The following is a 25,352-nucleotide window of genomic DNA, read 5'->3' on the forward strand; positions in this document are numbered from 1 at the left end:
AGAATTGGAATGTACAGAACAGAGTGTGAATGAAAACAACAGAATTAGAATGTACAGAACAGAATTTGAATCAAAACAGTGGAATGCGAATGAAAACAACGGAATTTGAATGAAAACAACGGAATTAGAATGTACAGAACGGAATTTGAATCAAAACAATGGAATTTTAATGAAAACAACGGAATTGGAATGTACAGAACAGAGTTTGAATCAAAACAACGGAATTAGAATGTACAGAACAGAGTTTGAATGAAAACAATGGAATTTGAATGAAAACAACAGAAGTGGAATGTACAGAACAGAGTTTGAATGAAAACAACGGAATTTGAATGAACAGAACAGAATTTGAATCAAAACAACGGAATTAGAATGAAAACAACAGAATTGGAATGTACAGAACAGAGTTTGAATGAAAACAACAGAATTAGAATGTACAGAACAGAGTTTGAATGAAAACAACGGAAATAGAATGTACAGAACAGAGTTTGAATGAAAACAACGGAATTAGATTGTACAGAATAGAATTTGAATCAAAACAATGGAATTTGAATGAAAACAACGGAATTTGAATGAAAACAATGGAATTAGAGTGTACAGAACAGTGTTTGAATGAAAACAATGGAATTTTAATGAAAACAACGGAATTGGAATGTACAGAACGGAATTTGAATGAAAACAACGGAATTAGAATGTAGAGAACAGAATTTGAATCAAAACAATGGAATTTGAATGAAAACAACAGAATTGGAATGAACAGAACAGAGTTTGAATGAAAACAGTGGAATTTGAATGAAAACAACAGAAGTGGAATGTACAGAACAGAGTTTGAATGAAAACAACGGAATTTGAAAGAAAACAATGGAATTTGAATGAAAACAACAGAATTGGAATGTACAGAACAGAGTTTGAATGAAAACAACAGAATTAGAATGTACAGAACAGAGTTTGAATGAAAACAACGGAAATAGAATGTACAGAACAGAGTTTGAATGAAAACAACGGAATTAGATTGTACAGAATAGAATTTGAATCAAAACAATGGAATTTGAATGAAAACAACGGAATTTGAATGAAAACAACGGAATTAGAGTGTACAGAACAGAGTTTGAATGAAAACCACTCAAGTAGAATGTACAGAACAGAATTTGAATAAAAACAACTGAAGCAGAATGTACAGAACAGAATTTGAATCAAAACAGTGGAATTTGAATGAAAACAACGGAATTAGAATGAAAAAAACGGAATTAGAATGTACAGGACAGAATTTGAATGAAAACAATGGAATTAGAATGTACAGAACAGAGTTTGAATGAAAACAATGGAATTTGAATTAAAACAACAGAAGTGGAATGTACAGAACAGAGTTTGAATGAAAACAACAGAATTAGAATGTACAGAACAGAGTTTGAATGAAAACAACGGAAATAGAATGTACAGAACAGAGTTTGAATGAAAACAACAGAATTAGAATGTACAGAACAGAGTTTGAATCAAAACAACGGAATTAAAATGTACAGAACAGAGTTTGAATGAAAACAATGGAATTTGAATGAAAACAACAGAAGTGGAATGTACAGAACAGAGTTTGAATGAAAACAACGGAATTAGAATGTACAGAACAGAGTTTGAATGAAAACAACGGAAATAGAATGTACAGAACAGAGTTTGAATGAAAACAACGGAATTAGATTGTACAGAATAGAATTTGAATCAAAACAATGGAATTTGAATGAAAACAACAGAATTGGAATGTACAGAACAGAGTGTGAATGAAAACAACGGAATTAGAATGTACAGAACAGAATTTGAATCAAAACAGTGGAATGCGAATGAAAACAACGGAATTTGAATGAAAACAACGGAATTAGAATGTACAGAACGGAATTTGAATCAAAACAATGGAATTTTAATGAAAACAACGGAATTGGAATGTACAGAACAGAGTTTGAATCAAAACAACGGAATTAGAATGTACAGAACAGAGTTTGAATGAAAACAATGGAATTTGAATGAACAGAACAGAATTTGAATCAAAACAATGGAATTTGAATGAAAACAACAGAATTGGAATGTACAGAACAGAGTTTGAATGAAAACAACAGAATTAGAATGTACAGAACAGAGTGTGAATGAAAACAACGGAATTAGAATGTACAGAACAGAATTTGAATCAAAACAGTGGAATGCGAATGAAAACAACGGAATTTGAATGAAAACAACGGAATTAGAATGTACAGAACGGAATTTGAATCAAAACAATGGAATTTTAATGAAAACAACGGAATTGGAATGTACAGAACAGAGTTTGAATCAAAACAACGGAAATAGAATGTACAGAACAGAGTTTGAATGAAAACAACGGAATTAGATTGTACAGAATAGAATTTGAATCAAAACAATGGAATTTGAATGAAAACAACAGAATCGGAATGTACAGAACAGAGTGTGAATGAAAACAACGGAATTAGAATGTACAGAACAGAATTTGAATCAAAACAGTGGAATGCGAATGAAAACAACGGAATTTGAATGAAAACAATGGAATTAGAATGTACAGAACGGAATTTGAATCAAAACAATGGAATTTTAATGAAAACAACGGAATTGGAATGTACAGAACAGAGTTTGAATCAAAACAACGGAATTAGAATGTACAGAACAGAGTTTGAATGAAAACAATGGAATTTGAATGAACAGAACAGAATTTGAATCAAAACAATGGAATTTGAATGAAAACAACAGAATTGGAATGTACAGAACAGAGTTTGAATGAAAACAACAGAATTAGAATGTACAGAACAGAGTGTGAATGAAAACAACGGAATTAGAATGTACAGAACAGAATTTGAATCAAAACAGTGGAATGCGAATGAAAACAACGGAATTTGAATGAAAACAACGGAATTAGAATGTACAGAACGGAATTTGAATCAAAACAATGGAATTTTAATGAAAACAACGGAATTGGAATGTACAGAACAGAGTTTGAATCAAAACAACGGAATTAGAATGTACAGAACAGAGTTTGAATGAAAACAACGGAATTAGAATGTAGAGAACAGAATTTGAATCAAAACAATGGAATTTGAATGAAAACAACAGAATTGGAATGTACAGAACAGAGTTTGAATGAAAACAACGGAATTAGAATGAACAGAACAGAATTTGAATGAAAACAACGGAATTAGATTGTACAGAATAGAATTTGAATGAAAACAATGGAATTTGAATGAAAACAACAAAATTGGAATGTACAGAACAGAGTTTGAATGAAAACAACTGAAGTAGAATGTACAGAACAGAATTTGAATGAAAACAACGGAATTAGAATGTAGAGAACGGAATTTGAATCAAAACAGTGGAATTTGAATGAAAACAACAGAAGTGGAATGTACAGACCAGAGTTTGAATGAAAACAACGGAATTTGAATGAACAGAACAGAATTTGCATCAAAACAATGGAATTTGAATCAAAACAGTGGAATTTGAATGAAAACAACAGAATTGGAATGTACAGAACAGAGTTTGAATCAAAACAACGGAATTAAAATGTACAGAACAGAGTTTGAATGAAAACAATGGAATTTGAATGAAAACAACAGAAGTGGAATGTACAGAACAGAGTTTGAATGAAAACAACGGAATTAGAATGTACAGAACAGAGTTTGAATGAAAACAACGGAAATAGAATGTACAGAACAGAGTTTGAATGAAAACAATGGAATTTGAATGAAAACAACAGAAGTGGAATGTACAGAACAGAGTTTGAATGAAAACAACAGAATTAGAATGTACAGAACAGAGTTTGAATGAAAACAACGGAAATAGAATGTTGAAGAAAATATAATCTGATCAAACATTATTCAGCTTTAAATATTGTTCAGCTTTAAAGTTACTGTGCAACTGTGTAATAAAAATGTGTGCTCACGACTTTGGCCTTGAGAGCGATAAGAAGCGATCGCCTCATCCTGCAGGTGGAAGATATCTGCAAGCGAAGAGGCTAGAACACCCAAGGCCGCTTTCCTTTTATGGAGTTGTTTTTCTGCTAATGCAGCACTTTCCTCACAACCCCCTCCTGTAAGTTTTAGAGAATATATACCCATCCTCACAGCAAATATGAGGAATCTCCTGATGTGAGCTGTGTTGAGAGATTGTCTCTGTCTCAATAAAAGTTCACTGATTCCCCATCTGCTGCAGGTGTCCGGTTGTCTTCATTCTCCGCCAGCCTGGTTAAGTCAATTCCTCCTTAACATCTAAAAGAACCTATTTAATGAAGGAAGACGGGTTCACTTTGTGTTTAATATTATTCTATTGCTGTTGTTGTTTTTTTATATCCTTCAATTGGCGTCACGGAACAGGATCCGCTCCAGGCCAAACTGGAACGGATGGGAGGACATCGGCAGTGGTCTGAGTGAACGGAGTTTGGACAAAAGCTGTGTGCACACAAAAACAAGGTAAGCAGACCTTTTATTTCTGCTATATTGAACATTATAAAAATACTTAGTGTCCAAACTCCTAGTAATTCATAACCAAAATTGTCTGGCTTACTTAAGGCTTGTTGAGAATCAGACAAGTGAATAAGAGATAAGTGAATAAGAAATAAGTGAATAAGTGAATAAAGATAAGAGTGAACTGAGGTCTGACCACGGTTGCAGCCGACGGGTTGCTCTTCGGTGTCGGATAAATACCTCAGTGCAGGTCTGGGACCTTGAAAGGGTTTATTAGTAACGCCTTTCTAAACAAATTAAAAGGTTAAAGGCCTTGAGAATATTTTTTAGTAATATTCTCTAAACTACAGAAGGGTTAGGAAGGCCCAGAGGACTTTATTAGAAAAGATCCTCTAAAACTTAAAAAGGAGAAGTACTGGTTGGAGTCCAAAGGAGGGGTCCCTTTGATCAATAGGAGAAAACGGATCTCTTCTTAAAACCCCGATGATTTTAGTGTTTTAAATGTTTTGATGTTCTGTTTGATATTGGACACACATAAATACACGCTGAATGCTTGCTGTGGAACACTGGGCAGGACAGTTTGGTTCTCCGTTGTTCACAGATTACACAATTAAAGGAACTAGGTTCCTCTTTTGGTTAAAATAATACACCACACATAGAATTTTTTTTTTTTTTTTTACACATTTATTACATACATAAGGAGGGTAATGAGTGACTGCAGGTAATGTATGAAGTGTGAATGAGACGTGTGAACAAGGTGACAACCAACTAGCACCCCTATCAGGAAGCTCTAGGCAAGGTTACCCGCCAGACTCCGGTTTGGTAGAAGCTTGGTAACACCTGAAGGGATATTTCAGTGCTGACTCACCTTTAAAGCAGCGCCCCAGCTGTTAGTGCCTAACAGAGGCAGAAACCCAGCTGGCCCAAATTCTCCTTTAAAATCAATAAAAGAACACTCCTCCATTGACAGTAAAATGGATGGAGAATTAGATCGAGAAACTAATGATGATGGTTGGGGTCCCGGTGTTATTCTTAGCACATTGGGAGAACAATTAACATGTGTTGAGACAGTCATCAACTCCACACACCAGCCTAAAGAAGCAAAAAAGCAGAAAGAGTCATTGAGGAAAACAGCTGAAAGGTTAATGAAAGAAAAGGGAAAGGACGAGGGGAGTAGTGGTAATTGGGGAATAATTTGGCAGAATAAGGCTATGCAGGCAAAAGAGAAAGAGGAAGAAGCCAACTCAGCAGCAGCAGGTGCAGGTGTGATGAGCGGGGTGAGACACAGAAAGGAAGCAGATAAGCACGCAGGCCGCAAAGCTAAATTTAATCACTGGGTGTGTTTATGGGAAACTGCAAAACCACACATGAAGAAAAATAGGTCTCAGCCACCTCCCTATTCTGCCTCAACTCCTCCCTCAGCAGGCATATATCCGGTACTTAATATCTCTGATGGGCCAGAGGGAGGTGGTCAGTTTCTGCTGCAACCCTCCTCCTGTTTGGCGGACTCTGCTGACATCTACTGGGCATTATTGGAAGTTGAAACACCTGCTGAACCAGGAGTTTGTACTGCTTTTCAGCAATGGCGGCCGTGGCTCTCACTCCTACATCCTTATGTCCCTCCCCCTGACCCACCTCATGTTACACTGTTTTATGACAGGCATGACACCACCTGGTACCAGCACATGTTCCAAGAGCAGTGTGAGGGGCGGGCTTGGTCTCTGAACATGTCGTGCATTTTTGCGGCACCGGAGGGAGTGGCAGCAGCGGTTACTTTTACAACAGATCAATTACAGTGGTACATGATGTCTGATGAGGCAGCTCCCCATGTGTCACTGGCCTTACATCCTGGACACCAGGCTAAGGAGCTGGGTGGAATGGTTAAACGTTCCCTTGCGGCCACTGACTGGACACCTACAAAACTCCCACAGGTTTTGTTTTCTCCATCTACCAACACATACCAAATTTTAAATGATTGCTTTAATTCCTCAACACTGCAACATAGAGTGGTCAGCGGGTCACATGGCAGAGAACACACAGACCACTGTGATGCTGCGCCTTTACTCGACTCTCTTCCAGATTGTTTGTGGTCCCATGGACCCACAGATGTAGGTTTAGTTGATGTGGAGCCAGTCTCTTTTCAACTGTCATCTGCTACCCCTTTGTGGCAGCCTCAGTACCCACACAGACCGGAGGCTGAGGCTGGGATTGCAGAAACAATTTCTGGTTTGGTCACTGCCGGTGTCTTGGAGCCCTCCTGCTCTAAGTGGAACACGCCCATCCTACCCGTTGAGAAAAAAGGCACGGGGAAGTTCAGAATGGCACATGATTTGAGAAGGATTAATGCCTTACTTGGCACTCCTACTTTGCCTGTGCCTAATCCTTATGTTGCCTTGACCAACCTCCCACCATCTCATGCCTGGTTCACCTGCATTGACTTGGCTAATGCCTTTTTCTGCCTCCCACTTCGTGAGTCACTGCGTGACATTTTCTCATTTACATTTAGAGGCCGACAATGGCGTTACACTCGCTTACCACAGGGATTTGCCCTCTCCCCAGGACTGTTTAATCAGTGTTTGAAAGAACTTTTACAAACCTGCCCACTACCATCTGACTGTATGTTAATACAATATGTGGATGACCTTTTGCTGTCTGCTCCCACGGCTGACATCTGTTTGGAGGCCACCAGAGTGGTACTTCACCACCTGGCCAACACAGGTTTTAAAGTGAGCAAAAACAAACTACAGATTGCAAGAAAACAGGTTTCTTTTCTAGGCCGCATGGTCTCACAGTCCGGTATTTCCTTGTCCCCAGAACACAGGAACTCCATTTTGCACCATCCAAAACCTCTAACTGTAAAAGACATGTTGTCATTTTTGGGCCTGACTGGTTACAGCAGGACCTATGTCCCAGACTATGTTGGCCTTACTTCCCCTTTGCGCGCTTTGGTAAATGAACAAGGCATGAGAAACCTCTCTGCTCCCCTCTCATGGACTACAGAAACAGAACAGGCGTTTATAAAGTTAAAACAACAGCTTTCTGTCGCCTCTGACCTTGCTGTGCCAGATTATGCTTTGCCTTTTCATCTTGATGTTTCTGGAACTGGAACCCATATCAATGGTATCCTGTTCCAGAAAAAAGGGGGAGAGAGAAAAGTGTTGACATATGTAAGCGTAATGCTTGACAACACTGAAAAACGCCACCCACCGTGCACACAACACGTTTCTGGACTTGCAAAAATCATTCAGAAAACAGCACACATAGTGATGAACCACCCACTAAAAATTTTGACATCACACAGTGTGGTGGCCTACGTCTCCTCACAGGCCTTCACACTGACTTCACTCAGGCAGAGACGCCTCAGTACCATTTTGGAAGCACCACACATCACCTACTCACATGAAGGCATAAACATGGCTGATCACATGGGATCTGGGGAACCACATATGTGTGAAGAGGTTGTGCAGGTACAGGAGAAAATCAGGCCAGATTTGCAGGCAGAACCTCTAATGGATGCAGAAAAAGATTGGTTCACAGATGGATGTTGTTTCAGAACTGAAAGTGGAAAGGATGAATCAAACTCTAAAAACTAAATTGGCTAAAATCTGTGCACAGACCAAATTAGATTGGGTTAAGGCATTGCCTCTTGCATTAATGTCCATAAGATGCTCAGTAAATCAAACCTCTGGTTACACTCCATTTGAGTTGGAGCATGGCAGGCCTTTTCCTGGCCCCTCCTCTCGCCTGTTAATGTCGGATGAAGCTGATTCAGACCTCGATCCGAGGACATATTATAACATGCTCCGCAGTTTTGTTGCCCAGTATTCCTCACAGGTCGCTGAAAGAAACCAGCAAGAGCTGAAAGAGGCGGCTACACCTGGAATGGACTACGTCCTCCTGAAAGTCACAAAGAGAAAGTGGGCTGAGCCTCGCTGGACAGGCCCTTACCGCATAACAGAGCGGACCTCCCACGCTGTCAGGCTCGAAGGGAAAGGTGACACCTGGTTTCATTACACACAGTGCGCTGCTGCCACCGAACCAGGAAGAACCTTGAGAGAGGTGCAGAAGGACCTGTCAGAAGGAGCTGCAACAGCATCACCAACCACTTGAGGGAGCCAAAACTCAACCTACAAGCCGGCTGGTTACAAAAGGGGGTGTTCTTCATACTGAACTAAACATTTTTATTTTTCTATTTTTAACATCTTTTATGACTTTGCTTTTATATTGGCTTGAGTTTTTAAGATTTACATTTTACATTGCAATAGTTTTAACCGCTGAAAGCTCATTTAAAGTTGTGTCACTGATACTTTTTGTTGCTCTTTAACTCCTAGAACACGCCCTTGGCGAGGTGGGGGGAACTGGACCACCTTTCTCTGCCCCATCATCCTCTATTAGAAGACATCCAAGCTAAGTAAACATGTCTTGGCCCTTTCCCCCTGAAATGACAGGCAGGCAAAGATGTTGCGTCTTTGTTTGCTTCCTGGCCCTGGGTCTCATTCCCATTGGCATAATCCTGATCTGTGAAGGGCCCCCGACACTTCTGACACCTTCAAGTTCAAAAGCTTCGCCCCCTTCTGACAGTCCCAATCTGACAAATGTAGCCCCTAGGGTCTTGCCCACCACCTCCTCGCCAACGGATGATGAAAACTCTGATCGTGAGGGTGACGAACATTATCGTCTTTCTCTTGTTTAAATGCTTTTAGAATGGTTGTTTCTCTGTGGTGTTTTGTATTAGACTTGTTATTAATTGTTTCCCTCACCCACTTCCTCTTGAAGGATATATCTGGTTGAACTGTGTCTGGTCGGGTTGTGAGGGTTAAGCGATGTTCTCAGGGTCTCCGGACTTAAGCCTGAGCGAATGTGTACTCCCACCACTGGATATAAATTGTTTTTTTTCCACACCCCTTCCTCACGTTTTACCATATTCACTTTTGAATGTCCTTAGCAGTTACCGTTCTGGGTTTATTTTACGGTTGATTTATTCTTTCACATTTTCACGTTTACATCTCTCATTATTATAGTATACTCTGTACTCTCCACATTTTTATCATTACTTATGATTTTTGGTTGCTGGGTTACAGGAACTGTACTGTTAATTTTGTGTCACTACCCTGGTTGCACTGACTCGTTGTATCCTTTTGTGCAGGACAGCTGTTACTGCTTTCATCGGGAACCGAGACTGCTTGCAGCCGACCCCTGGGCAGGGTGGTGCCTGGACTCTTTTCTCCTCATCTGCAATGACAGATAATGACAAATGATAAGACCCGAGGAGTTTTTCGAGCCAGGCTTCGACACGTCTCTGTGTTCCTTTGAATGTTACTTATTTTTGTGTGTTGACCCATTTAAGATGGGTCAAAAGGGGGATTTGAAGAAAATATAATCTGATCAAACATTATTCAGCTTTAAATATTGTTCAGCTTTAAAGTTACTGTGCAACTGTGTAATAAAAATGTGTGCTCACGACTTTGGCCTTGAGAGCGATAAGAAGCGATCGCCTCATCCTGCAGGTGGAAGATATCTGCAAGCGAAGAGGCTAGAACACCCAAGGCCGCTTTCCTTTTATGGAGTTGTTTTTCTGCTAATGCAGCACTTTCCTCACAACCCCCTCCTGTAAGTTTTAGAGAATATATACCCATCCTCACAGCAAATATGAGGAATCTCCTGATGTGAGCTGTGTTGAGAGATTGTCTCTGTCTCAATAAAAGTTCACTGATTCCCCATCTGCTGCAGGTGTCCGGTTGTCTTCATTCTCCGCCAGCCTGGTTAAGTCAATTCCTCCTTAACATCTAAAAGAACCTATTTAATGAAGGAAGACGGGTTCACTTTGTGTTTAATATTATTCTATTGCTGTTGTTGTTTTTTTATATCCTTCAATGTACAGAACAGAGTTTGAATGAAAACAACGGAATTAGATTGTACAGAATAGAATTTGAATCAAAACAATGGAATTTGAATGAAAACAACAGAATTGGAATGTACAGAACAGAGTGTGAATGAAAACAACGGAATTAGAATGTACAGAACAGAATTTGAATCAAAACAGTGGAATGCGAATGAAAACAACGGAATTTGAATGAAAACAACGGAATTAGAATGTACAGAACGGAATTTGAATCAAAACAATGGAATTTTAATGAAAACAACGGAATTGGAATGTACAGAACAGAGTTTGAATCAAAACAACGGAATTAGAATGTACAGAACAGAGTTTGAATGAAAACAATGGAATTTGAATGAACAGAACAGAATTTGAATCAAAACAATGGAATTTGAATGAAAACAACAGAATTGGAATGTACAGAACAGAGTTTGAATGAAAACAACAGAATTAGAATGTACAGAACAGAGTGTGAATGAAAACAACGTAATTATAATGTACAGAACAGAATTTGAATCAAAACAGTGGAATGCGAATGAAAACAACGGAATTTGAATGAAAACAACGGAATTAGAATGTACAGAACGGAATTTGAATCAAAACAATGGAATTTTAATGAAAACAACGGAATTGGAATGTACAGAATAGAGTTTGAATCAAAACAACGGAAATAGAATGTACAGAACAGAGTTTGAATGAAAACAACGGAATTAGATTGTACAGAATAGAATTTGAATCAAAACAATGGAATTTGAATGAAAACAACAGAATTGGAATGTACAGAACAGAGTGTGAATGAAAACAACGGAATTAGAATGTACAGAACAGAATTTTAATCAAAACAGTGGAATGCGAATGAAAACAACGGAATTTGAATGAAAACAACGGAATTAGAATGTACAGAACGGAATTTGAATCAAAACAATGGAATTTTAATGAAAACAACGGAATTGGAATGTACAGAACAGAGTTTGAATCAAAACAACGGAATTAGAATGTACAGAACAGAGTTTGAATGAAAACAATGGAATTTGAATGAACAGAACAGAATTTGAATCAAAACAATGGAATTTGAATGAAAACAACAGAATTGGAATGTACAGAACAGAGTTTGAATGAAAACAACAGAATTAGAATGTACAGAACAGAGTGTGAATGAAAACAACGGAATTAGAATGTACAGAACAGAATTTGAATCAAAACAGTGGAATGCGAATGAAAACAACGGAATTTGAATGAAAACAACGGAATTAGAATGTACAGAACGGAATTTGAATCAAAACAATGGAATTTTAATGAAAACAACGGAATTGGAATGTACAGAACAGAGTTTGAATCAAAACAACGGAATTAGAATGTACAGAACAGAGTTTGAATGAAAACAACGGAATTAGAATGTAGAGAACAGAATTTGAATCAAAACAATGGAATTTGAATGAAAACAACAGAATTGGAATGTACAGAACAGAGTTTGAATGAAAACAACGGAATTAGAATGAACAGAACAGAATTTGAATGAAAACAACGGAATTAGATTGTACAGAATAGAATTTGAATGAAAACAACAAAATTGGAATGTACAGAACAGAGTTTGAATGAAAACAACTGAAGTAGAATGTACAGAACAGAATTTGAATGAAAACAACGGAATTAGAATGTAGAGAACGGAATTTGAATCAAAACAGTGGAATTTGAATGAAAACAACAGAAGTGGAATGTACAGACCAGAGTTTGAATGAAAACAACGGAATTTGAATGAACAGAACAGAATTTGCATCAAAACAATGGAATTTGAATCAAAACAGTGGAATTTGAATGAAAACAACAGAATTGGAATGTACAGAACAGAGTTTGAATCAAAACAACGGAATTAAAATGTACAGAACAGAGTTTGAATGAAAACAATGGAATTTGAATGAAAACAACAGAAGTGGAATGTACAGAACAGAGTTTGAATGAAAACAACGGAATTAGAATGTACAGAACAGAGTTTGAATGAAAACAACGGAAATAGAATGTACAGAACAGAGTTTGAATGAAAACAACAGAATTAGAATGTACAGAACAGAGTTTGAATGAAAACAACGGAAATAGAATGTACAGAACAGAGTTTTAATGAAAACAACAGAATTAGATTGTACAGAATAGAATTTGAATCAAAACAATGGAATTTGAATGAAAACAACAGAATTTGCATCAAAACAATGGAATTTGAATCAAAACAGTGGAATTTGAATGAAAACAACAGAATTGGAATGTACAGAACAGAGTTTGAATCAAAACAACGGAAATAGAATGTACAGAACAGAGTTTGAATGAAAACAATGGAATTTGAATGAAAACAACAGAAGTGGAATGTACAGAACAGAGTTTGAATGAAAACAACAGAATTAGAATGTACAGAACAGAGTTTGAATGAAAACAACGGAAATAGAATGTACAGAACAGAGTTTGAATGAAAACAACGGAATTAGATTGTACAGAATAGAATTTGAATCAAAACAATGGAATTTGAATGAAAACAACAGAATTGGAATGTACAGAACAGAGTGTGAATGAAAACAACGGAATTAGAATGTACAGAACAGAATTTGAATCAAAACAGTGGAATGCGAATGAAAACAACGGAATTTGAATGAAAACAACGGAATTAGAATGTACAGAACGGAATTTGAATCAAAACAATGGAATTTTAATGAAAACAACGGAATTGGAATGTACAGAACAGAGTTTGAATCAAAACAACGGAATTAGAATGTACAGAACAGAGTTTGAATGAAAACAATGGAATTTGAATGAAAACAACAGAAGTGGAATGTACAGAACAGAGTTTGAATGAAAACAACGGAATTTGAATGAACAGAACAGAATTTGAATCAAAACAACGGAATTAGAATGAAAACAACAGAATTGGAATGTACAGAACAGAGTTTGAATGAAAACAACAGAATTAGAATGTACAGAACAGAGTTTGAATGAAAACAACGGAAATAGAATGTACAGAACAGAGTTTGAATGAAAACAACGGAATTAGATTGTACAGAATAGAATTTGAATCAAAACAATGGCATTTGAATGAAAACAACGGAATTTGAATGAAAACAATGGAATTAGAGTGTACAGAACAGTGTTTGAATGAAAACAATGGAATTTGAATGAAAACAACAGAATTGGAATGTACAGAACAGAGTTTGAATGAAAACAACAGAATTAGAATGTACAGAACAGAGTTTGAATGAAAACAACGGAAATAGAATGTACAGAACAGAGTTTGAATGAAAACAACGGAATTAGATTGTACAGAATAGAATTTGAATCAAAACAATGGAATTTGAATGAAAACAACAGAATTGGAATGTACAGAACAGAGTGTGAATGAAAACAACGGAATTAGAATGTACAGAACAGAATTTGAATCAAAACAGTGGAATGCGAATGAAAACAACGGAATTTGAATGAAAACAACGGAATTAGAATGTACAGAACGGAATTTGAATCAAAACAATGGAATTTTAATGAAAACAACGGAATTGGAATGTACAGAACAGAGTTTGAATCAAAACAACGGAATTAGAATGTACAGAACAGAGTTTGAATGAAAACAATGGAATTTGAATGAACAGAACAGAATTTGAATCAAAACAATGGAATTTGAATGAAAACAACAGAATTGGAATGTACAGAACAGAGTTTGAATGAAAACAACAGAATTAGAATGTACAGAACAGAGTGTGAATGAAAACAACGGAATTAGAATGTACAGAACAGAATTTGAATCAAAACAGTGGAATGCGAATGAAAACAACGGAATTTGAATGAAAACAACGGAATTAGAATGTACAGAACGGAATTTGAATCAAAACAATGGAATTTTAATGAAAACAACGGAATTGGAATGTACAGAACAGAGTTTGAATCAAAACAACGGAATTAGAATGTACAGAACAGAGTTTGAATGAAAACAACGGAATTAGAATGTAGAGAACAGAATTTGAATCAAAACAATGGAATTTGAATGAAAACAACAGAATTGGAATGTACAGAACAGAGTTTGAATGAAAACAACGGAATTAGAATGAACAGAACAGAATTTGAATGAAAACAACGGAATTAGATTGTACAGAATAGAATATAACATGAAAACAATGGAATTTGAATGAAAACAACGGAATTGGAATGTACAGAACAGAGTTTGAATCAAAACAACGGAATTAGAATGTACAGAACAGAGTTTGAATGAAAACAACGGAATTAGAATGTAGAGAACAGAATTTGAATCAAAACAATGGAATTTGAATGAAAACAACAGAATTGGAATGTACAGAACAGAGTTTGAATGAAAACAACGGAATTAGAATGAACAGAACAGAATTTGAATGAAAACAACGGAATTAGATTGTACAGAATAGAATTTGAATGAAAACAATGGAATTTGAATGAAAACAACAAAATTGGAATGTACAGAACAGAGTTTGAATGAAAACAACTGAAGTAGAATGTACAGAACAGAATTTGAATGAAAACAACGGAATTAGAATGTAGAGAACGGAATTTGAATCAAAACAGTGGAATTTGAATGAAAACAACAGAATTGGAATGTACAGAACAGAGTTTGAATCAAAACAACGGAATTAAAATGTACAGAACAGAGTTTGAATGAAAACAATGGAATTTGAATGAAAACAACAGAAGTGGAATGTACAGAACAGAGTTTGAATGAAAACAACGGAATTAGAATGTACAGAACAGAGTTTGAATGAAAACAACGGAAATAGAATGTACAGAACAGAGTTTGAATGAAAACAACAGAATTAGAATGTACAGAACAGAGTTTGAATGAAAACAACGGAAATAGAATGTACAGAATAGAGTTTTAATGAAAACAACAGAATTAGATTGTACAGAATAGAATTTGAATCAAAACAATGGAATTTGAATGAAAACAACAGAATTTGCATCAAAACAATGGAATTTGAATCAAAACAGTGGAATTTGAATGAAAACAACAGAATTGGAATGTACAGAACAGAGTTTGAATCAAAACAACGGAAATAGAATGTACAGAACAGAGTTTGAATGAAAACAATGGAATTTGAATGAAAACAACAGAAGTGGAATGTACAGAACAGAGTTTGAATGAAAACAACAGAATTAGAATGTACAGAACAGAGTTTGAATGAAAACAACGGAAATAGAATGTACAGAACAGAGTTTGAATGAAAACAACGGAATTAGATTGTACAGAATAGAATTTGAATCAAAACAATGGAATTTGAATGAAAACAACAGAATTGGAATGTACAGAACAGAGTGTGAATGAAAACAACGGAATTAGAATGTACAGAACAGAATTTGAATCAAAACAGTGGAATGCGAATGAAAACAACGGAATTTGAATGAAAACAACGGAATTAGAATGTACAGAACGGAATTTGAATCAAAACAATGGAATTTTAATGAAAACAACGGAATTGGAATGTACAGAACAGAGTTTGAATCAAAACAACGGAATTAGAATGTACAGAACAGAGTTTGAATGAAAACAATGGAATTTGAATGAAAACAACAGAAGTGGAATGTACAGAACAGAGTTTGAATGAAAACAACGGAATTTGAATGAACAGAACAGAATTTGAATCAAAACAACGGAATTAGAATGAAAACAACAGAATTGGAATGTACAGAACAGAGTTTGAATGAAAACAACAGAATTAGAATGTACAGAACAGAGTTTGAATGAAAACAACGGAAATAGAATGTACAGAACAGAGTTTGAATGAAAACAACGGAATTAGATTGTACAGAATAGAATTTGAATCAAAACAATGGAATTTGAATGAAAACAACGGAATTTGAATGAAAACAATGGAATTAGAGTGTACAGAACAGTGTTTGAATGAAAACAATGGAATTTGAATGAAAACAACAGAATTGGAATGTACAGAACAGAGTTTGAATGAAAACAACAGAATTAGAATGTACAGAACAGAGTTTGAATCAAAACAACGGAATTAAAATGTACAGAACAGAGTTTGAATGAAAACAATGGAATTTGAATGAAAACAACAGAAGTGGAATGTACAGAACAGAGTTTGAATGAAAACAACAGAATTAGAATGTACAGAACAGAGTTTGAATGAAAACAACGGAAATAGAATGTACAGAACAGAGTTTGAATGAAAACAACGGAATTAGATTGTACAGAATAGAATTTGAATCAAAACAATGGAATTTGAATGAAAACAACAGAATTGGAATGTACAGAACAGAGTGTGAATGAAAACAACGGAATTAGAATGTACAGAACAGAATTTGAATCAAAACAGTGGAATGCGAATGAAAACAACGGAATTTGAATGAAAACAACGGAATTAGAATGTACAGAACGGAATTTGAATCAAAACAATGGAATTTTAATGAAAACAACGGAATTGGAATGTACAGAACAGAGTTTGAATCAAAACAACGGAATTAGAATGTACAGAACAGAGTTTGAATGAAAACAATGGAATTTGAATGAACAGAACAGAATTTGAATCAAAACAATGGAATTTGAATGAAAACAACAGAATTGGAATGTACAGAACAGAGTTTGAATGAAAACAACAGAATTAGAATGTACAGAACAGAGTGTGAATGAAAACAACGGAATTAGAATGTACAGAACAGAATTTGAATCAAAACAGTGGAATGCGAATGAAAACAACGGAATTTGAATGAAAACAACGGAATTAGAATGTACAGAACGGAATTTGAATCAAAACAATGGAATTTTAATGAAAACAACGGAATTGGAATGTACAGAACAGAGTTTGAATCAAAACAACGGAATTGGAATGTACAGAACAGAGTTTGAATGAAAACAACGGAATTAGAATGAACAGAACAGAATTTGAATGAAAACAACGGAATTAGATTGTACAGAATAGAATATAAAATGAAAACAATGGAATTTGAATGAAAACAACGGAATTGGAATGTACAGAACAGAGTTTGAATCAAAACAACGGAATTAGAATGTACAGAACAGAGTTTGAATGAAAACAACGGAATTAGAATGTAGAGAACAGAATTTGAATCAAAACAATGGAATTTGAATGAAAACAACAGAATTGGAATGTACAGAACAGAGTTTGAATGAAAACAACGGAATTAGAATGAACAGAACAGAATTTGAATGAAAACAACGGAATTAGATTGTACAGAATAGAATTTGAATGAAAACAATGGAATTTGAATGAAAACAACAAAATTGGAATGTACAGAACAGAGTTTGAATGAAAACAACTGAAGTAGAATGTACAGAACAGAATTTGAATGAAAACAACGGAATTAGAATGTAGAGAACGGAATTTGAATCAAAACAGTGGAATTTGAATGAAAACAACAGAAGTGGAATGTACAGACCAGAGTTTGAATGAAAACAACGGAATTTGAATGAACAGAACAGAATTTGCATCAAAACAATGGAATTTGAATCAAAACAGTGGAATTTGAATGAAAACAACAGAATTGGAATGTACAGAACAGAGTTTGAATCAAAACAACGGAATTAAAATGTACAGAACAGAGTTTGAATGAAAACAATGGAATTTGAATGAAAACAACAGAAGTGGAATGTACAGAACAGAGTTTGAATGAAAACAACGGAATTAGAATGTACAGAACAGAGTTTGAATGAAAACAACGGAAATAGAATGTACAGAACAGAGTTTGAATGAAAACAACAGAATTAGAATGTACAGAACAGAGTTTGAATGAAAACAACGGAAATAGAATGTACAGAACAGAGTTTTAATGAAAACAACAGAATTAGATTGTACAGAATAGAATTTGAATCAAAACAATGGAATTTGAATGAAAACAACAGAATTTGCATCAAAACAATGGAATTTGAATCAAAACAGTGGAATTTGAATGAAAACAACAGAATTGGAAAGTACAGAACAGAGTTTGAATCAAAACAACGGAAATAGAATGTACAGAACAGAGTTTGAATGAAAACAATGGAATTTGAATGAAAACAACAGAAGTGGAATGTACAGAACAGAGTTTGAATGAAAACAACAGAATTAGAATGTACAGAACAGAGTTTGAATGAAAACAACGGAAATAGAATGTACAGAACAGAGTTTGAATGAAAACAACGGAATTAGATTGTACAGAATAGAATTTGAATCAAAACAATGGAATTTGAATGAAAACAACAGAATTGGAATGTACAGAACAGAGTGTGAATGAAAACAACGGAATTAGAATGTACAGAACAGAATTTGAATCAAAACAGTGGAATGCGAATGAAAACAACGGAATTTGAATGAAAACAACGGAATTAGAATGTACAGAACGGAATTTGAATCAAAACAATGGAATTTTAATGAAAACAACGGAATTGGAATGTACAGAACAGAGTTTGAATCAAAACAACGGAATTAGAATGTACAGAACAGAGTTTGAATGAAAACAATGGAATTTGAATGAAAACAACAGAAGTGGAATGTACAGAACAGAGTTTGAATGAAAACAACGGAATTTGAATGAACAGAACAGAATTTGAATCAAAACAACGGAATTAGAATGAAAACAACAGAATTGGAATGTACAGAACAGAGTTTGAATGAAAACAACAGAATTAGAATGTACAGAACAGAGTTTGAATGAAAACAACGGAAATAGAATGTACAGAACAGAGTTTGAATGAAAACAACGGAATTAGATTGTACAGAATAGAATTTGAATCAAAACAATGGAATTTGAATGAAAACAACGGAATTTGAATGAAAACAATGGAATTAGAGTGTACAGAACAGTGTTTGAATGAAAACAATGGAATTTGAATGAAAACAACAGAATTGGAATGTACAGAACAGAGTTTGATTGAAAACAACAGAATTAGAATGTACAGAACAGAGTTTGAATCAAAACAACGGAATTAAAATGTACAGAACAGAGTTTGAATGAAAACAATGGAATTTGAATGAAAACAACAGAAGTGGAATGTACAGAACAGAGTTTGAATGAAAACAACAGAATTAGAATGTACAGAACAGAGTTTGAATGAAAACAACGGAAATAGAATGTACAGAACAGAGTTTGAATGAAAACAACGGAATTAGATTGTACAGAATAGAATTTGAATCAAAACAATGGAATTTGAATGAAAACAACAGAATTGGAATGTACAGAACAGAGTGTGAATGAAAACAACGGAATTAGAATGTACAGAACAGAATTTGAATCAAAACAGTGGAATGCGAATGAAAACAACGGAATTTGAATGAAAACAACGGAATTAGAATGTACAGAACGGAATTTGAATCAAAACAATGGAATTTTAATGAAAACAACGGAATTGGAATGTACAGAACAGAGTTTGAATCAAAACAACGGAATTAGAATGTACAGAACAGAGTTTGAATGAAAACAATGGAATTTGAATGAACAGAACAGAATTTGAATCAAAACAATGGAATTTGAATGAAAACAACAGAATTGGAATGTACAGAACAGAGTTTGAATGAAAACAACAGAATTAGAATGTACAGAACAGAGTGTGAATGAAAACAACGGAATTAGAATGTACAGAACAGAATTTGAATCAAAACAGTGGAATGCGTATGAAAACAACGGAATTTGAATGAAAACAACGGAATTAGAATGTACAGAACGGAATTTGAATCAAAACAATGGAATTTTAATGAAAACAACGGAATTGGAATGTACAGAACAGAGTTTGAATCAAAACAACGGAATTGGAATGTACAGAACAGAGTTTGAATGAAAACAACGGAATTAGAATGAACAGAACAGAATTTGAATGAAAACAACGGAATTAGATTGTACAGAATAGAATATAAAATGAAAACAATGGAATTTGAATGAAAACAACGGAATTGGAATGTACAGAACAGAGTTTGAATCAAAACAACGGAATTAGAATGTACAGAACAGAGTTTGAATGAAAACAACGGAATTAGATTGTACAGAACAGAATTTGAATCAAAACAATGGAATTTGAATGAAAACAACAGAATTGGAATGTACAGAACAGAGTTTGAATGAAAACAACGGAATTAGAATGAACAGAACAGAATTTGAATGAAAACAACGGAATTAGATTGTACAGAATAGAATTTGAATGAAAACAATGGAATTTGAATGAAAACAACAAAATTGGAATGTACAGAACAGAGTTTGAATGAAAACAACTGAAGTAGAATGTACAGAACAGAATTTGAATGAAAACAACGGAATTAGAATGTAGAGAACGGAATTTGAATCAAAACAGTGGAATTTGAATGAAAACAACAGAAGTGGAATGTACAGACCAGAGTTTGAATGAAAACAACGGAATTTGAATGAACAGAACAGAATTTGCATCAAAACAATGGAATTTGAATCAAAACAGTGGAATTTGAATGAAAACAACAGAATTGGAATGTACAGAACAGAGTTTGAATCAAAACAACGGAATTAAAATGTACAGAACAGAGTTTGAATGAAAACAATGGAATTTGAATGAAAACAACAGAAGTGGAATGTACAGAACAGAGTTTGAATGAAAACAACGGAATTAGAATGTACAGAACAGAGTTTGAATGAAAACAACGGAAATAGAATGTACAGAACAGAGTTTGAATGAAAACAACAGAATTAGAATGTACAGAACAGAGTTTGAATGAAAACAACGGAAATAGAATGTACAGAACAGAGTTTTAATGAAAACAACAGAATTAGATTGTACAGAATAGAATTTGAATCAAAACAATGGAATTTGAATGAAAACAACAGAATTTGCATCAAAACAATGGAATTTGAATCAAAACAGTGGAATTTGAATGAAAACAACAGAATTGGAATGTACAGAACAGAGTTTGAATCAAAACAACGGAAATAGAATGTACAGAACAGAGTTTGAATGAAAACAATGGAATTTGAATGAAAACAACAGAAGTGGAATGTACAGAACAGAGTTTGAATGAAAACAACAGAATTAGAATGTACAGAACAGAGTTTGAATGAAAACAACGGAAATAGAATGTACAGAACAGAGTTTGAATGAAAACAACGGAATTAGATTGTACAGAATAGAATTTGAATCAAAACAATGGAATTTGAATGAAAACAACAGAATTGGAATGTACAGAACAGAGTGTGAATGAAAACAACGGAATTAGAATGTACAGAACAGAATTTGAATCAAAACAGTGGAATGCGAATGAAAACAACGGAATTTGAATGAAAACAACGGAATTAGAATGTACAGAACGGAATTTGAATCAAAACAATGGAATTTTAATGAAAACAACGGAATTGGAATGTACAGAACAGAGTTTGAATCAAAACAACGGAATTAGAATGTACAGAACAGAGTTTGAATGAAAACAATGGAATTTGAATGAACAGAACAGAATTTGAATCAAAACAACGGAATTAGAATGAAAACAACAGAATTGGAATGTACAGAACAGAGTTTGAATGAAAACAACAGAATTAGAATGTACAGAACAGAGTTTGAATGAAAACAACGGAAATAGAATGTACAGAACAGAGTTTGAATGAAAACAACGGAATTAGATTGTACAGAATAGAATTTGAATCAAAACAATGGAATTTGAATGAAAACAACGGAATTTGAATGAAAACAATGGAATTAGAGTGTACAGAACAGTGTTTGAATGAAAACAATGGAATTTGAATGAAAACAACAGAATTGGAATGTACAGAACAGAGTTTGAATGAAAACAACAGAATTAGAATGTACAGAACAGAGTTTGAATCAAAACAACGGAATTAAAATGTACAGAACAGAGTTTGAATGAAAACAATGGAATTTGAATGAAAACAACAGAAGTGGAATGTACAGAACAGAGTTTGAATGAAAACAACAGAATTAGAATGTACAGAACAGAGTTTGAATGAAAACAACGGAAATAGAATGTACAGAACAGAGTTTGAATGAAAACAACGGAATTAGATTGTACAGAATAGAATTTGAATCAAAACAATGGAATTTGAATGAAAACAACAGAATTGGAATGTACAGAACAGAGTGTGAATGAAAACAACGGAATTAGAATGTACAGAACAGAATTTGAATCAAAACAGTGGAATGCGAATGAAAACAACGGAATTTGAATGAAAACAACGGAATTAGAATGTACAGAACGGAATTTGAATCAAAACAATGGAATTTTAATGAAAACAACGGAATTGGAATGTACAGAACAGAGTTTGAATCAAAACAACGGAATTAGAATGTACAGAACAGAGTTTGAATGAAAACAATGGAATTTGAATGAACAGAACAGAATTTGAATCAAAACAATGGAATTTGAATGAAAACAACAGAATTGGAATGTACAGAACAGAGTTTGAATGAAAACAACAGAATTAGAATGTACAGAACAGAGTGTGAATGAAAACAACGGAATTAGAATGTACAGAACAGAATTTGAATCAAAACAGTGGAATGCGAATGAAAACAACGGAATTTGAATGAAAACAACGGAATTAGAATGTACAGAACGGAATTTGAATCAAAACAATGGAATTTTAATGAAAACAACGGAATTGGAATGTACAGAACAGAGTTTGAATCAAAACAACGGAATTGGAATGTACAGAACAGAGTTTGAATGAAAACAACGGAATTAGAATGAACAGAACAGAATTTGAATGAAAACAACGGAATTAGATTGTACAGAATAGAATATAAAATGAAAACAATGGAATTTGAATGAAAACAACGGAATTGGAATGTACAGAACAGAGTTTGAATCAAAACAACGGAATTAGAATGTACAGAACAGAGTTTGAATGAAAACAACGGAATTAGATTGTACAGAATAGAATTTGAATCAAAACAATGGAATTTGAATGAAAACAACAGAATTGGAATGTACAGAACAGAGTGTGAATGAAAACAACGGAATTAGAATGTACAGAACAGAATTTGAATCAAAACAGTGGAATGCGAATGAAAACAACGGAATTTGAATGAAAACAACGGAATTAGAATGTACAGAACGGAATTTGAATCAAAACAATGGAATTTTAATGAAAACAACGGAATTGGAATGTACAGAACAGAGTTTGAATCAAAACAACGGAATTAGAATGTACAGAACAGAGTTTGAATGAAAACAATGGAATTTGAATGAACAGAACAGAATTTGAATCAAAACAATGGAATTTGAATGAAAACAACAGAATTGGAATGTACAGAACAGAGTTTGAATGAAAACAACAGAATTAGAATGTACAGAACAGAGTGTGAATGAAAACAACGGAATTAGAATGTACAGAACAGAATTTGAATCAAAACAGTGGAATGCGAATGAAAACAACGGAATTTGAATGAAAACAACGGAATTAGAATGTACAGAACGGAATTTGAATCAAAACAATGGAATTTTAATGAAAACAACGGAATTGGAATGTACAGAACAGAGTTTGAATCAAAACAACGGAATTAGAATGTACAGAACAGAGTTTGAATGAAAACAACGGAATTAGAATGTAGAGAACAGAATTTGAATCAAAACAATGGAATTTGAATGAAAACAACAGAATTGGAATGTACAGAACAGAGTTTGAATGAAAACAACGGAATTAGAATGAACAGAACAGAATTTGAATGAAAACAACGGAATTAGATTGTACAGAATAGAATATAAAATGAAAACAATGGAATTTGAATGAAAACAACGGAATTGGAATGTACAGAACAGAGTTTGAATCAAAACAACGGAATTAGAATGTACAGAACAGAGTTTGAATGAAAACAACGGAATTAGAATGTAGAGAACAGAATTTGAATCAAAACAATGGAATTTGAATGAAAACAACAGAATTGGAATGTACAGAACAGAGTTTGAATGAAAACAACGGAATTAGAATGAACAGAACAGAATTTGAATGAAAACAACGGAATTAGATTGTACAGAATAGAATTTGAATGAAAACAATGGAATTTGAATGAAAACAACAAAATTGGAATGTACAGAACAGAGTTTGAATGAAAACAACTGAAGTAGAATGTACAGAACAGAATTTGAATGAAAACAACGGAATTAGAATGTAGAGAACGGAATTTGAATCAAAACAGTGGAATTTGAATGAAAACAACAGAAGTGGAATGTACAGACCAGAGTTTGAATGAAAACAACGGAATTTGAATGAACAGAACAGAATTTGCATCAAAACAATGGAATTTGAATCAAAACAGTGGAATTTGAATGAAAACAACAGAATTGGAATGTACAGAACAGAGTTTGAATCAAAACAACGGAATTAAAATGTACAGAACAGAGTTTGAATGAAAACAATGGAATTTGAATGAAAACAACAGAAGTGGAATGTACAGAACAGAGTTTGAATGAAAACAACGGAATTAGAATGTACAGAACAGAGTTTGAATGAAAACAACGGAAATAGAATGTACAGAACAGAGTTTGAATGAAAACAACAGAATTAGAATGTACAGAACAGAGTTTGAATGAAAACAACGGAAATAGAATGTACAGAATAGAGTTTTAATGAAAACAACAGAATTAGATTGTACAGAATAGAATTTGAATCAAAACAATGGAATTTGAATGAAAACAACAGAATTTGCATCAAAACAATGGAATTTGAATCAAAACAGTGGAATTTGAATGAAAACAACAGAATTGGAATGTACAGAACAGAGTTTGAATCAAAACAACGGAAATAGAATGTACAGAACAGAGTTTGAATGAAAACAACAGAAGTGGAATGTACAGAACAGAGTTTGAATGAAAACAACAGAATTAGAATGTACAGAACAGAGTTTGAATGAAAACAACGGAAATAGAATGTACAGAACAGAGTTTGAATGAAAACAACGGAATTAGATTGTACAGAATAGAATTTGAATCAAAACAATGGAATTTGAATGAAAACAACAGAATTGGAATGTACAGAACAGAGTGTGAATGAAAACAACGGAATTAGAATGTACAGAACAGAATTTGAATCAAAACAGTGGAATGCGAATGAAA

General features: G+C 34.3%; 1 long non-coding RNA gene across 1 annotated transcript; it reads left to right on the forward strand.

Moving 5' to 3' along the window:
* The first annotated feature begins 3,838 nt into the window (after nucleotides 1-3,838).
* LOC146688945 (uncharacterized) lies at nucleotides 3,839-10,173 on the forward strand. Its single transcript, XR_014916014.1, has 2 exons — nucleotides 3,839-4,454; nucleotides 8,271-10,173. It is a non-coding gene; the product is annotated as an uncharacterized LOC146688945 (long non-coding RNA).
* Nucleotides 10,174-25,352: the final 15,179 nt, after the last annotated feature.

Source organism: Copadichromis virginalis, linkage group LG17 (genome assembly GCF_057382275.1).
Source record: "Copadichromis virginalis isolate Kocher_CV1m ecotype Utaka linkage group LG17, C_Virginalis_male_GT1.1, whole genome shotgun sequence".
Lineage (NCBI taxonomy): Eukaryota > Metazoa > Chordata > Actinopteri > Cichliformes > Cichlidae > Copadichromis > Copadichromis virginalis.